The 10,052-nt window shown below is 42.9% G+C and overlaps 1 long non-coding RNA gene across 2 annotated transcripts in view; it reads right to left on the bottom strand.

The window, feature by feature from the left end:
- The window catches only part of LOC105552489, a 562,990-nt gene that overhangs the window by 282,426 nt on the left and 270,512 nt on the right, over positions 1-10,052 (bottom strand). The window lies entirely within an intron of this gene.

Genomic DNA, 10,052 nt, shown 5'->3' with positions numbered 1-10,052 from the left:
CCGCCCGCGCCTCTCTCTCCACACCTCCCGGCAAGCAGAGGGAGGAGGCTCTGGCCTCAGCCAGCCCAGTGCGGCTCCCACGGTGAGCGCCGCCAGTGGACGCCAGTGGACGCTGAGGCCGAGGAGGCGCTGAGAGTGAGGGCTGCTAGCACTTTGTCACCTATCACAGTGGACATACAGAACATGCTGTCCACAAGCATGACGACTAGATTCCTGCTCCCACTCATACTGTCTGGTCAGGCGTGGAAGTTGGCTAAGAATCTGAAAACTCAAAATTCAAACCTGCCCTTCAAGATGGTTATAAAGGTGTATTTGTCAGAACAGAAAAATTTCCAAACATGTTTTGACATTTTTGTTTGATTTATAACTTCTAAATATTTACATACAGAGTATGTGGTCCTGCATTCACATTCTAGCCCCGGGCACCACAAATGTTAGGGGCAGGACTGCCCATCGGAGAAACTAAGGCTCAGGGCAGCTGACTTGCCTGAGGGCACAGGGCTAGGAGCTGGAAGAGCTAGAACCCAAACCCAGTTCTTCACAATCCAAGCGTCATTACATAGGGTGAACCCCTCCCTCACTTTAACCACTTCAGAGCACTTTTGTGTTTGCTTCACCGCCGTGATTACAGAAATCCTGGAGGATCCCAAGAGGTGAGGCCATGGAACCAGGAACAGCCCATCCTCTCTCCTTGCACCCTGTGTTTTCTCCTCAGTACCACAGCAGCCAAATGTGATCCTAGGTGATCCTAAGCCCAGATGGTCGCTGTGCAAGTGCACACCTGTACATCCCCATAGTGTGGAGAGAATCTATGCTAGAAGTAAACAAGCAGCGGCACATGCCTCAGGAACCGCACAAGACGAAGCCTGAGGCTTCTGAACACACATCTTTTTACAGCTCTAAACCCAGAAGTGCATTAGTGTTCTTGCAAAACAGGCTGTGCGGCAGTTTTAAAAGCCCAGCTATAATACCTTCATAAGACCTGTACTTACAGGGACCCTTTCATCCAGGAAATTCAAAGTACTTTACAAGCTCAGAGTCATTCATCCAAACACTCCAGGGAAGTATGCAGGTGGCCTAGGTTAGACTCATTGACGAAGAAACTGAGGCAACCTGACAGCCTTAAGTACCAGTCTTTAAAACGGTCTTTGCTTCTTGAAAATGAGTAGCTTTAAACATGCACAAAAAACATGCCACCGATAGAGGAGGAAAAAGAGATTTGCACTATTTTTGTAGATATTAAATTGAATGTAACAAAATTAAATACTATAGTCATAGAAATCTATGCCTTGGTGTAGCTTTCCAAATGAGCCATGAAAATTTATGCTCTGTCCACTACAAATGGCTTGTTAAATTTGAGATACTATCGCCTTTCAAAATGCAAATTCCATAATCACAAATTTTAAGACAGAAATTTCATTTTTTCCCCCCCCAAATGGAATCAGGCTTTTACACCTTTAGCCAGAAAGCACTTAGCAAAGGTGATTAGCATATTCTCTCTGGACTAGATGGAATCAATATCAAGCCAGGGAGATTAGCTTCATTTGATTTTTAGTGGGAGTTAAATGGCCCCGGGGAAGTATGTCTGAGAGGAGTGGAGGAAGAGTCCTTTCATAAATAAGGGAGGTTAGGAGTTCAGGAAGAACATAACATATAAAGTAGCCATTTTTGTTACCTTAATATAATCCAAATAAATGTTTGGACTGAATACATATATTTGAAAGTTATATTCATAGAAATAACCAACATTCAGTGAGTTATCATTTTGTTCTAACCACTGTACTTCCTGCTTATAAATAACCCATTTTATAGGCGAAACAAACAAAAAAGCCTCAGAAAAATTAATAGATCCATCTCAAAACAGTTTACCATGGAGTTAGAAAAATATTCGCTCATGTATTCAATAAGGCAACTACATAGAATCTGAAATATGAAAATATATATAAATTTCTCCCTGGGAGTTCATAATCTAGTAGAGAAATATGCAGGTAAAACAATTTTCCAAAAGGCATGTTCAAGGCACCATGGCAATGCAGTGGCAGCAGAATTAACTGAGGGTCTAGGGCAAGGAATATGAAGGATTTTGCAGACAGGATGTCCATTTCAACAGGCAGATCAAAGGAGAAGGGAATTCTAGACTGATGACAATGGCTTATGTGAATGCATGTAAGACATAAGAGAACCTAATCTAGGTCTCTGGGGTCATCTGGCATGACTAGAGAGAATGAGGATGCATAAGAACAGGTACTAAAAGTTAATCCTGGGCTGGATAAGTGTGCATAGGTAGGAAATTAGATATTAAGAATTAATTATTCAGCCGGTGCAGTGGCTCACGCCTGTAACCCTAGCACTTTGGGAGGCCCAGGCAGGCGAATCACCTGAGGTTGGGAGTTCGAGACCACCCTGACCAAAATGGAGAAAACCCGTCTCTACTAAAAATACAAAGTTAGCTGGGTGCAGTGGCACATGCCTGTAATCTCAGCTACTCGGGAGGCTGAGAGGGAGAATGGCTTGAACCCGGGAGGTGGAGGTTGCAGTGAGCTGAGATCACGCCATTGCACTTCAGCCTGGGCAACAAGAGCAAAACTCTATCTCAAAAAAAAAAAAAAAAAAGAATTAATTACTTTTGCAATTGTGTGTATCTTATCCGCCCAACAAGCTATGTCTCCTTGATGGGAAAAAAATCTCCCCTTGGATTCTAGTAGAACAGTTTACGCCTAAAATGGTTTAATCTAAATCTCTGATTGCTATTACTTCTTCATCACCATCATCAGAGCTAGCACTTAGACAATGGCTACAGGCATCACTATTAGCTCTTTATGTATAATAACCTATTTAAATCTTGAAAGAGCCCAGTGAGGTAAACTGTATTACCGGCACCATTCTACAGAGGAGCTGAGGCACAGGAATGTGCCTAGAACACACATCTGCCAAATCACACTGTATGGAATTTATGTCCCAAAACACACACAAAACTGAAGTGCAAAATTATGTTACAGAATTTTCTGACTCCTTAATTATCAATTCTCTTCCCTCCCATCCCACACACTCCCATAGTCATAAGCAAATGTCATAGACTTGCCAGGAGATGACTAATAAGCTCACCAACACTTCTTCTCAGCCATCATACAGTATCTGCCACTTTCCTCCTCTCCTGTTCGGTCCCATCCAGTGATATCCGCCAATGAGAACCAGTGTCAAAAGTGCTAATGGTCAAGATATTAATTTAGCTGCTGAGCTCCCAATGAGGTCACTTCCCAAGGCTGCACAAGCCACTTTCTCTGCTACTGCCAACCCTATCCCTGATGTAGTTACTGATGCCACTTAACATACTCAATGTGGCACACAGATTTTGGTAAATCAGTCATCTGGAGATTTTGCTTTCACTTTTAACACAGCCAGTCTCCCTATGTTTCCAACATGATTCTGTTCCATTGGAAAGTAATCCAAGTGATTGGCAGCATGCTTCCCTTGGAATCCTCTTTCCGTCTATTAACACATTTTTCAACTTTGGTTTACATAAACATCCCTCCATTCGATTGTGAGCTCCTTTGGGCAAGCCTTAAAGAGGTATATAAACTTTCATAAACTCAAATTGCTAGTAGGCATTCAGCTTGTTGAATGAATGAGTCGAGCATTAATGTTCTAACTCCACTGTAAGCTCTTTGAGACTGTACAAGCTTCTATTCACTTTTCTGTTTCTCAGTTTCTTTTGTTTTGTTTGTTTGTTTGTTTGTTTTTTGAGACGGAGTCTTGCTCTGTCGCCCAGGCTGGAGTGCAGTGGTGCGATCTCGGCTCACTGCAAGCTCCACTCCCCCGGTTCAAGCCATTCTCCTGCCTCAGCCTCCCGAGTAGCTGGGACTACAGGCGCCCACCACCACACCCGGCTAATTTTTTTATTTTTAGTAGAGATGAGGTTTCACCGTGTTAGCCAGGATGGTCTCGATCTCCTGACCTCGTGATCTGCCTGCCTTAGCCTCCCAAAGTGCTGGGATTACAGGCGTGAGCCACCACGCCCGGCCTGTTTCTCAGTTTCTTGTTTGTAAAATGAATTAATAAGAGCATGAGCTTCGAAGGGTTTCTGTGAAGATCTGTAAAGCAGTTAAAATGGTACCTAGCCTACAATAAGCATCTAATAAATGTTAGTCACCATCTATATCTATATACTTAACAGCTACTTATTGTTTTGTATAAGATGTGAACAAAAGTTCTCTGAAAAGGAATTTGGAGGAAAGAGACTTTATTTCAGTGAACTGGAGAAATCTGGTTTAAAAGGAAGGTGCATTCCAGAGAACAGAAAGAGGATTTGGGTTTTATAGCAAATGTTCCCATCCAGGTTTCCAATCGAGTCTGTTAATTCAAAGATCTGAAACTTGTTTAGTTTCTATTGGTTGACACAAGTGAGTGCTGTTGATTGGTTGATACAGCTGAGCCCTGATTGGTCAATATAGCTGAGCTTTGATTAGTTGCTTCAGATGAGCTCTCAAAGTCCCAAAGTTAAAAAGATGTGGGGTTTTCCAGGGTTTTGGTGAACTCAGAGTATGTGTGGGGCCTCAAGTCAGCAAATGGCTGCTTGACTCTATGTTAAATCTAGGCCCACTTTAGCCACTTGGGATCCATCTTGAAAAATTGGCTTTTTCAGGTTCTCGTTTTTTCACAGACATAACCAGTGTCTATTTGTGCTTTGGATATTTCTGTTCAATTCAACTGTCTTCCTATAGAACGAGGACTTTCCCAGAGGTACTTCAGACAGTCATGAAAACAAACTCCTGGAGACCAAAACACCATACCTCCAGACGTGTCCAGACTGATCTGAATTCAAGAGTATGAGTGAGCAAAGATAAGGCCAAAGGCATAATACCAGGTACAACCAAAGGCACATTTTCCACGTGAACTTAAAACGATCAACTTGGCCGGGCGCGGTGGCTCAAGCCTGTAATCCCAGCACTTTGGGAGGCCAAGACGGGCGGATCACGAGGTCAGGAGATTGAAATCATCCTGGCTAACACGGTGAAACCCCGTCTCTACTAAAAAATACGAAAAACTAGCCGGGCGAGGTGGCGGGTGCCTGTAGTCCCAGCTACTCGGGAGGCTGAGACAGGAGAATGGCGTAAACCCGGGAGGCGGAGCTTGCAGTGAGCTGAGATCCGGCCACTGCACTCCAGCCCGGGCGACAGAGCAAGACTCCGTCTCAAAAAAAAAAATCAACTAAAAAGAGAAGACATGCCTATGGCCATGGATGGGCTATGCTTCTGGGTGGCAATACACAGCATACAACTGACCCAAGTGCCATTCCTACCTACCTGATAAATGGCTGTCAAGAATTATGGCAGTGGGCTGCTCTGCATTTTGGTTGACACACCAACATAAATCCGACTAATATTAGACTGTGTGACCTCACCCTAGGACCCGAGCCAGAGGTTTCACTTGAGATCTCGGAAGTTATCAGATCTGGAAAGTGTTTCAGTTGCTTTCTCTTTTAGTCCATTTTAAGCAAAACAAAAGGCAGCACGGACCCAAAGAGGCAAGAAGGTAAAACCAGAAATTGTCTATACTCCATTACCCCAAATTACCTGATGATGAATAAATATTCATTGTTCCATGGTTTCCATAAAAAGTAAACACCTATTTAAAAAGACCTGATTTTCGTCATGCCTTTAATCTCTTCCTTTTCGCTTATATCAGAGAGAGAATATTCATACTTCCTGACCAAAAGATATGCCTCTAATACAACCTTAGACAAACTCTGACCCAAACCCTGATTCGGTGTTCTTTTTTTTTTTTAATTGAGATAGAGTCTCACTCTGTCGCCCAGGCTGGAGTGCAATGGCTCGATCTCGGCTCACCACAATCTCTGCCTCCCAAGTTCAAGCGATTCTCCTGCCTCAGCCTCCCAAGTAGCTGGGTTTACAGGCATGTGCCATCACACCCAGCTAATTTTTTTATTTTTAGTAGAGACGGGGTTTTGCCATGTTAGCCAGGCTGGTCTCAAACTCTTGACCTCAGGTGATCCGCCCACCTCAGCCTCCCCAAAGTGCTGGGATTACAGATGCCACCCACCCGGCCATTATATTCTTTTGCTTTCACTCCTCAGTCAGTCCACTGCAATCCCTTAACCAAGACTCAGCCCGGAACATACCACTGCACTCCTCCCAGTAGGCCTTAGTGGAAAAGCTGAAATTACACTGACGTTAGAGGTGCCGTCCTGATATTTGTTGGCTGAATGATCTCAGTTGAATTTCTTCACCTCTCCAGGCCTCAGTTTCTACATCTATAACCGGAAGTTGATCTCTGCAGCCTCCTTACCACCCAAATTCTCACAAGGGTCATTAGCCCATAGGTTTCCAGGTGTGCGGTGAAGCACAGAATGCTGAGAATCCACATCCCACTCTTAGCATATGGATGAAGAAGTTCTAAGGAAGCACATGTGTTGGAGGGCAGGGGGAGCTGCCTGGGTAAAAAATACCAAGACAACTGAATATGGGAGAAAAACACTTCTCTCGTCCCCAACTGAAATTGAAAATTGTTTGAATGTGTGCAAGCACAAAGAATAGCTGTCAGGGAGCCCAGTGGTGTGAAGAAAATCTGAAATCATCCCTCTCTATCAGTACAGAGCATCTCTGTATCCTTGTATCTGCTGTAACTGGAAATGGAGAATTAGGCAGATGGAGTGTTTTTAAGGGACTGGACAATTTATTAGGTGCTATAAAACATAAGCAATCAATAAATAATATTTCAATTGATTTCAACATCTTTCCACTGATTCTCTTTGGGAAATTTCAAGCTGACGCCAAAATGTTCCACTCTGCTCTCTGCTGCTCATTTAGTGAATTCCCATGTGTCAATACACAAATTTAGAAGCTCAGAACAGCAGAGGCCACCAATATATGGCCGCCCAGCATTGAAGAATGTAATCACTCAATGTTTCAGGATCTACCGGTCAAACACTGACAGCTCACAATCAATCTAAGAAGTTACTTTGTAAAACTGACTCTTTTTCTCCCTTGATTTTGAGACCTAGAAGTCTGTATTGCTTGACTTTCCTGGAAAATTTCGAGATTCACACTTCACTTTCAACTTTGTGGATTGAGCTTTGTCTTTTAAAGACAATAGTGAATGGTTTTGTACTGGCCATTAAGTCTGCTTTTAAGAGTAGTTTAGGTATTCTTTGCAAAGAGGCGTCTGTTATTTCCATCATGTTATTTTATTTTCAATTTTTCCTTTTTCCCTTCCATTTTAAATCCCCCCTCGGTGGTGTGCCTAAGTGCTCAGGTAATACACATACAAATGCTTCAACAGACAGATGGGTAAGTACCATCTCATGGTGCCCATACTTCTTAGTGAAAAAAGTACCCAAAACAGTGTGCAGTAATTCCATCCCCTCAAGTGCTATAATAATCCCTGCAGATGGTAGTTCTGCAACTAAAACTGCAGCACAATGGATATATAAATTAGGGCTACCAATAATGCTTGACAATACAATGAAGTAAGTATTCTAATATTCCCATTTCTACTACACACATTACATAAAACCAGAAAAATTACTTTTAAGACAAGTAGCGAAATAAAACTTGCTAAAACGTTTTGCAAAGTCAGTGCTACATTCTCATCTTTTTCCATACGCGATTTTCATATGACTGAGTGTATACTCCAAACAGAAAATTTTCTTAAGCTGTAGATCTCATCAGCTTTGTAGGTTAGTCTCTAAGAGCACAGGATACCTGAAAGCTGGTTAATGAATAATATTTCAGAAATCTTTACTAACATGCTAATCACAATTGGATAGCTCTCATTTAATTCTTTAAAAAAAAAAACAAAACATAAGTATTATTATTATCCTCATCTTCTAGCTGAAGAAATTAAAGCAGAAAGAGGTTAAATGATTTAGTTAAGGTCACATCACTAGTGGCGACAGAACTGGGATTTAAACCTGGGAATTTGGCTCCCAAGCACTTAGCTACTATATAACATTGCCCTGGTAGTAGTACTAGAGTCCTTAATTTCACAGGGGTAGGGGAGGAGACTCATATACTTGCCTTAGAAAACATCTCATTATAATGCCAGACCAACACAGATCCAGTCCAGTGAGATTTGCCTACAGAAATACCTAGAGGACCTAGACCTAAACTTAATAGATTCCTTTGCCTATGGGATATACTTCCGGCACAAAGTCCAGAAGCAAGGCCAGGACCCCTGTGAATTACGAGGATCAGTGGGAGCCCATGGCTGTCTGCCTCCTTGTTTACCTGCTTTTAGTTATCCGGAGATATTGTGTTTCCTGAACTGTGAACATATGAAAAAATGTCAAGGTCATCCATATTTACCTCTCATGAACCCAAAGGTCCCATTAAAAGGGTACCAGTTATTTATGGGAATGTTTTAGTCACCTGGCACAGATGGGAGAGGAGGAAGAGCTTGGAACTATTCACATTTTATCGTAATCTCTAATATGAGAAGTCTACTGCCACCACCAAAGTCAAAGTTGAAATTAATATTTGTAACATAAAAGTATCATGGGTGCTACTCAGTTTTCATGAATCTAACGTCACCAACAAGAACAAGTCGGAAGATCCCGTCACATTCGGCGCAACAGGAAAGCTCTGCACAGCATGCAATTCCGAAGTGATGATATACACTAAATGCCAGATACAGCATTCAGATTCTTGTCCTTTTTTTACTTTTTCAAGTATGAAGTTCTTGTTCTTTGTTACTTTTTTTAAGTATGAACACAGGCTAGTCGTTTTGTGTACATTCCACCCCACCCTAAAAATGTTGCTGTATTTATCATCACACTTCTTTTTTTTTTTTTTTTTTTTTTTCTTTGAGACAGTGTCTCACTTTGTCACCCAGACAGGAGTGCAATCTTGGCTCACTGCAGCCTCGACCTCCCAAGCTCAAGTGATCCTCCCACCTCACGCTACAGAGAACCTGGAACCACAGGCACGCATCACCATATCCAACTAATTTTTTTATTATTTGCAGAGGCGAGGTCTCATTAGGCTGCACAGGCTGGTCTCAAACTCCTGGGCTCAAGTGATCCACCTGCCTCAGCATCCCAGAGTGCTAGGATTACAAGTGTGAGACACCACTGCACCCAGCCAACACTCCTAATTCTTTGTTTTTTTTTTTTTTTTTTGAGGCAGAGTCTTGCTGTGTCACCCAGACTGGAGTGCGGTGGTACAATCTCAGCACACTGCAACCTCTGCCTCCTGGGTTCAAGTGATTCTCCTACTTCAGCCTTCCAAGTAACTGGGACTACATGTGCACGCCACCACGCCCAGCTAACTTTTGTATTTTTAGTAAAGACAGAGTTTCACCATGTTGGCCAGGATGGTCTCGATCTCTTGACCTCTTGATCCACCCGCCTCGGCCATCCAAAGTGCTGGGATTATAGGCATTGAGCCACTGCCCCCAGCCCACTCCCAATTCTTGATAATTCTTTAACTTTGTAAAAAGAAACTGAGTTCTACAAATAGGCCACTAAGTTTCTCTGATGTCTCAATATAAGAATATCAACAGCAGAAAGCATGGAGGAAAGATGTATAAAATTTAGCAGGGTGTCTGCATGATGTAACCAGGACTGACATACTAACATTTTTAATGACAATCTCCACTGGGTGTGGTGGCTCACATTTGCCAGCCATGGTGTCTCACTCCTGTAATCCCAGCACTTTGGGAGGCTGAGGTGGGTAGATCACCTGAAGTCAGGAGTTCGAGACCAGACTGGCCAACATAGTAAAACCCCATCTCTACTAAAAATACAAAAATTAGCCAGGCATGGTGGCGGGCGCCTATAATCCCAGCTACTTGGGAAGCTGAGGCAGGAGAATCGGTTGAACTCAGGGGGTGGGGTGGCAGAGGTTGCCGTGAGCCGAGATCGTGCCACTGCACTCCAGCCCGGGTAACAACAGCGAAACTCCGTCTCAAACAAAAAAACGAAAGAAAGAAAAGAAAGAAAAGAAAGAAAGAAAAGAAAGAAAAGAAGGAAAGAAGGAAAGAAAGAGAGAGAGGGAGGGAGGGAAGCTGAGGCAGGAGAATCGGTTGAACTCAGG

This window comes from Mandrillus leucophaeus, unplaced genomic scaffold (assembly GCF_000951045.1).
Source record: "Mandrillus leucophaeus isolate KB7577 unplaced genomic scaffold, Mleu.le_1.0 Scaffold56, whole genome shotgun sequence".
Lineage (NCBI taxonomy): Eukaryota > Metazoa > Chordata > Mammalia > Primates > Cercopithecidae > Mandrillus > Mandrillus leucophaeus.
This window is presented reverse-complemented; position numbering and strand designations above follow the sequence as displayed.